This window comes from Mixophyes fleayi, chromosome 6, assembly GCF_038048845.1.
Source record: "Mixophyes fleayi isolate aMixFle1 chromosome 6, aMixFle1.hap1, whole genome shotgun sequence".
NCBI classification, from domain to species: domain Eukaryota; kingdom Metazoa; phylum Chordata; class Amphibia; order Anura; family Limnodynastidae; genus Mixophyes; species Mixophyes fleayi.
Window position 1 is genome coordinate 11,972,335 of NC_134407.1, and position 6,118 is coordinate 11,978,452.

The 6,118-nt window shown below is 41.1% G+C and overlaps 1 long non-coding RNA gene across 1 annotated transcript; it reads left to right on the forward strand.

Annotated features, from left to right (window-relative positions):
- Positions 1-243: 243 nt before the first annotated feature.
- On the forward strand, positions 244-3,503 carry LOC142160180 (uncharacterized). The gene is made up of 3 exons (XR_012693089.1): positions 244-643; positions 1,023-1,314; positions 2,598-3,503. It is a non-coding gene; the product is annotated as an uncharacterized LOC142160180 (long non-coding RNA).
- The last annotated feature ends 2,615 nt before the right edge of the window (positions 3,504-6,118 follow it).

A 6,118-nucleotide genomic window follows, 5' to 3' on the forward strand; every position in this document is an offset into this window, starting at 1 on the left:
TTTCACTATTTTTTTTTTATTGTGACAGAGCTTAAGAACTGCCGGGTCCATATCTGGACCATGGCTCGCACCCACAAGGGCAGACTGGGGATCTAGAGGAAGGCTCAGGACTCATAGCAACTGGTTCCCAGTCTGTTAGTCAATTCACAAAGTCTTTGTGCTGAACACTCGGGGCTGAAAGTAAAATTCTTTCTATATAGCAATATATTTTATTTTAAGGAATGAGCGGCACTGAAATAAGTGAGCACATATAGTGCTTTAAGAAATAAAAATATAAGATAGATCAGTATTGCAGATTTTTAGATGAACATATTATACATTGTCTTTATACCAGTGCTATGATCAAGCTACACCCTGATGGGCTCATCAGATTGCTGCTCAATAACCCCAAGCTCAGTCGACAGACACATTCATGTCGTTTATCATAACCAATCATCCTTCATGTGTTGAAGTTCCTGGTCATGTCTAGGTGTGTTTTAATTTTTGCTTATTCCATATTAGAACACTGTATGAACCACATAACAGAAGTGTGTGGGGATCGTCTACTGAGTGCAGATGGACAGACGGACGGACACGCAGAACTACAGAAAGAGATGGGTTATAAAAAGTGGTTAATCCCGTATTCACTACAAGTCTCAGCAAGGTGAGGTGGCATTGTATGTGTCACAAGAACACCTACATCTGACTAATTCAGGGACAATAATATATTAAACAACCTGGCTGTGATTGAAGGGAGGAGCACGGATCAGAATACCATAAAGGGGTAGATTTATCAAACCTTTTAAGAGGGAAAAGTGGAGGTGTTGCCCATAGCAGCCAATCAGATTCTAGCTATCATTTTCTATAATGCATTATTTAAATGATAGGTAGAATCTGATTGGTTGCTATGGGCAACACCTCTACTTTTGCCTTTTTAGAGATAAATCTACCCCTTATCTACAAGATGTGGGTTACATTTACCACTTGCAACACAAAACAGTTTGATGATTCATTAAAAAAGCTCAATCATTTTTCTCACACAGATCACTGGTGGCTGTGGGAACCACCTTGGGCCGGGGGAACACGGTAAACAAGGCAGTGGGCGCCAAGACTGAGGGGCGCTCCCCCGGCCTGCCACCTCTGCGTGACCGCCGTCACATTAAAAAAAAAATATAGAAAAAAAACCCCGGAGGCGCCGGTGCCCTACTCCATCTCCCTTCTTCCACCTTCTCACTGACAGTGTCGGGCGTGACGTCATCACGTCACAACACTGACGATGAACACTGAGAGAAGAAGAGAAGAAGACAGAAGAAGAGAAGAGAAGGTTATAGAAAGGTAAGTAAATAACAGAGGTGGACAGTAATGTGGAAAAAAGAGGGGGAAGAGTGGAGATGTTGCCTATAGCAACCAATCAGATTCTAGTTGTCATTTTGTAGAATGTACTAAATAAATGACAGCTAGAATCTGATTGGTTTTTCAAACCCGCCGGAAATCTCTCAGCTTAATACATTTACCCCCAGGAATTCACCTTGGTTTTCTGAGGAGGCAATAAAATAGGAACTTTAAATTACAAATAGCTTGAATAACACGAGCGATTGAACGTTCCTTATAAGGATCATTAGAGTTAAGGACTGAAGACCATTAACGTTCATGTATGTTATTTAGAAGCAGTACTGAGCATGTGAAATTGACATTAATTGTTACTTTCCCTTTATATCTGCCTCATTGACCGTGTATGAAACTATATGTATGATTATATTATTGTTTTTAACAAACACAAAATATAAAGTTTTTGCAATAAATATTAATTTTAAATATTTACTTATACCAGGACTCTCTTTTTAGTTTGTTTGTTCCTAATAAAATAGTAACTAAAAAACCTACCTGTTTATGTTTTAGTGTTTTATCATTGATGCCCCTATAACAGGTAACATTAATTGAATTGCGGTTTTTTTCTTCTGCATGCTCTTCTGTAAGTTTATATTCCACATAGGTATTGGACGTATCTTGCAGTGTCTATAGAAGGGCCCAGCAGACCTACACCCTAATTCATCACTGCCCATATCTTCAGGTCCGCTCCTTGTTGAGTTCAGATACCCAATTTACATGCATTAAAAAACATTGTAGGCCCATGATGTTAACCTTTGCTATAAACGATACAACATACTTGCCTATTCTCCCGGAATTTCCGGGAGGCTCCCGAATTTCGGGGAGTCCTCCCGGACTCCTGGAAGAGTAGGCAATACTCTGTAAAATGCCAAAATTTACGGCAATGAATAGCGGGGGCGGGGCTTAATCGCATCAGTAAGCCCCACCCCCCGCTATTCAATACCTTGAATATCTGTATTTTATAGTAGGGGTGGGGCTATAGTGAAGTAACGAAGTTGCCACGCCCCCTCCTACCCTCTGTCACATGATCTGTACTTTGGGATCTCCCGAAGTACAAATATAAAAAATTGGCAAGTATGGGATAGATGGGCAAGAATTCATTTAGAGTCACATCATCATTTAAGTTCTGTCACTGTCAATTTAAAATCCTCTCCATATTGCCACATAGGTTATTATATCCTATATTCTCTACTGACCCTTTGTTTACTCATCATTTTATTGCTCTGCAGATGTTTGGCATTAAGTTGTCACACAGCGCGGTGGAACAGTGGATAGCAATGATGACCAGGGACCCATCTGTGTGGAGTCGGCTGCTGAAAAAAATGGACCCTTGTCTGTGTGTGTGTTATGGAATTTAGACTGTAAGCTCCAATGGGACAGGGCCTGATGTGAGTGAGTAAATATTCTCTGTACAACGTTACATAATATGATGGTGATATATAAAAATAATAAATACAAAATGACATGCTCCAGGATATCATTCACTAATCATATATTTACAAAATATACCATATGATCATTTATTTATATAGCGCCACTAATTCCGCGGCGCTGTATAGAGAACTCATTCACATCAGTCCCTGCCTCAATGGAGCTTACAATCTAAATTCTTTAACACACACACACACAGACTGAGAGACTAGGGTCAATTTGATAGCAGCCAATTAACCTACCAGTATGTTTTTGGAGTGTGAGAGGAAACCGGAGCACTCAGAGGAAACCGACACAAACACGGGGAGAACATACAAACTCCACACAGATAAGTTTATGGTCAGGAATTGAACTCATGACCCCAGCGCTGTTCTAATGTGGATGAATATGCAAAGATTCTAGCGCGGCGTCTAACTGTAAGAGGCCACAATGAAAGGAAGTGAGAAGGAACATGTTTTAAGGGCTATGTTTAGATCGGGTTAAATTATCGCAAAAGTAAAATCTGTAGAGTAAACTATTCCCTATATGATTACTCAATGTATCAAATATAGCTATATGTAAAATACATTTGCTGGAAATATTGGTATATTTTGGTCCAATGAAAACATTATTTTGAAGACTAAACTTAAGTTTACTTCAAAATGGGGTAAATGGGATGCAAAATAAAGCTAAGAAACAAATGTTAATTGGCTTTCTATTAGTATATATAAATGTGGACATTCATTCTGCAAATGTTATAATATGTGATAAAGCAATATCTAAATTGTACATTAATAATTCTATTTATTTACTTAATCGCAAAAGTGGTGATGGTGGGTTTATAAATGTACCCCTCCCTACTGCCCCCTCCTTCTTCCCCTCTACGTCTCACCCCCTCGTTCTTCCACCTCAACCCCTCCCTTTTGGATTGTAAACTCTCTAGCGCAGAGCCCTCCTTTCTCTTGTTTTCTCCTTGTCTCCTTCACCTACCCTTCCCATCCATGTAATTACCCTTTGTAATATAACTTTATTTACTGCTTGTACTACTACTTTGTTACTGCCTCTTTTTAGTTATACTTGTGCTATGTCCATTTTTCGCTTATTTATGTGACCTATAACTACTTTGTTTATTCTACCCCCATGTGCGGCGCTGCGGAACTTTGTGGAGCCCTTTAAATAAACAAACATTAATACACGAGGGGCATATAAAGGTATAAAGTGAGTTCCTATTTCTTTCCATCCACCTTCCCTTAGATCTCTGCATATAAACACAAAGCCGGTCTGTTATGCTATAACCTGATCATTGCGTTACCTCTATTTACTGCCGATACTTTTTACGCATATTGGTTAAAAATAAATTGTCCTTATGTTAAGCTATAAAAGAGCCCTGTACAGCTCCGATCAGCTGTGGTGGGTGATGTACGTATGGGATGGATATTAACCCAACCTCATAGGAGAAACGCATATGAATGGGTGGAGCAGAGAGGGTTAACCTTACACGACATACTCAACGATAAAACACTGACCATTGCAGCCATTAAAGTTAAGCCGTGGAAGACAAAGAGGAGGCGATAGGGTAAACCGAGGGCGATCCAGTAACAAAGTTGGCACCGAAATTACAGGTAGAGAGAAGTTCATTTGTGGCACTATATTCCCTGTGCCATTGTCTGGGGTACACAATGCCGTGTTTACTACCAGCATCCTGCCAGCCCCACAGCTTATAAACACCCAGGAACAGTAGAAGGGCAAGTTCACACTTGTCGCACGTTCTCCTGTGTGACTCGTTTATACCCTTCCAGGGTATGGCGCCCCACGTGTGGGGTTTTGTCATAGTTGCCAACCTTTAACGATTAGCTCCTGGGAGTCTCTGTGTAGAGATGGGTGTGAGGGGGCGGGGCTCCGCAAATCGCGCTATTTTGGCCCAGCCCACTTGTGACGTAATGACGCAAACGGGTCATTTTAGCACGGGGGTGGGCCAAAATTATGTGATTCTCAGAGAATCGCATCATGGAGGCTTCAAATCTGCCCACTTCAATAAGAAGTACACTTCAATAAGAAGAACAACTCTCCCGGATGTCAGGGAGACCTACCCGGAATTCAGGAGTCTCCTGGGCATTCCGGGAGAGTTGGCGAGTATGGGTTTTGTATGGGGCTACAAAACCAATTGTTATAGTTGTAGCTAGCAACCGATTTCCTATAGAGCATCTACATTTTCTTGGCCTTAGAGCTAATTGTAATTTCACATTGCATATTGGATACAGAGATGATTCTTGCAGAGGAACTATACCAGTGTTGGCTAACCTGTGACACTCCAGGTGTTGTGAAACTACAAGTCCCAGCATGCTTTGCCAATATATAGCAGCTTATTGCTGGATGGGTATGCTGGGACTTGTAGTTTCACAACACCTGGAGTGTCACAGGTTAGCCAACACTGAACTATACCTTCTAATATGACAAGTGTCAGACGTCATTGCACTGGAGCTGTGCGTGATGAGAATATACTGTAACAGACATTGGACTGTACATGACAGACGGCTGTGGCTGATGTGGACTAGTTTTATGTCTTAATTCTAATTAGAATTATGATTATTTTTTGCTGTAACATGAATGCACAGTGCAGAATATCCACTTTCAGTAAAGTCAAAATGATAAATAATATCTGGATCCATCATTCTATGTCTGTCACTGTATCTACTTTCGTTACCACAGCACAGGACACCGTGATTTAAAAACGTTTTGTGTGCGATTCCCCAATACAAGGATCTCTGCATTAGATGCAAAATATGGACAGATTTAAATTAAAAATACAAAACAGGGATTTATGTCCAAAAGAGGGACAGTAGTGAGTTATAGCGGAACTCAAGAGCTTTGGCCATTGTAGTAGCGTCACTCTGCAATCCTGCTAGCGTAAACTGACCCTTTTCTTCATCTAAAATAACTGGTTTGAATTATTGGGTATTTTGTACAATGCTGCACGTTCGGTCCTCAAACCGCCCACAGTCCTACTACTACTAAACAATATTTCCTGTCATGAATAATAACTTGTGTCACATTCATTCCAGTAACTGTAGACGTGTCCTTTTAGCACACTCACAGTATCTTGCACGGCTTCTGAACCAGGGCTGGGTGACAAAACAAACTGGTTCCTATGTGGTTTCCGGTGGGTCATTTTGCCCTCACTGGGTATGATGTAGCGGAGCACGCAAGGGGTTCTGGGTAATGTAAGGATCTGTCTCTGTGAACAGCTGGAGCACTGCGCATGCGCACCACTTGCGTCCGTATTGAGAGTTGCGTGGATCTTGTACTTGTACGCAGGATTTGTAGAGGGGGGTTTCCACAC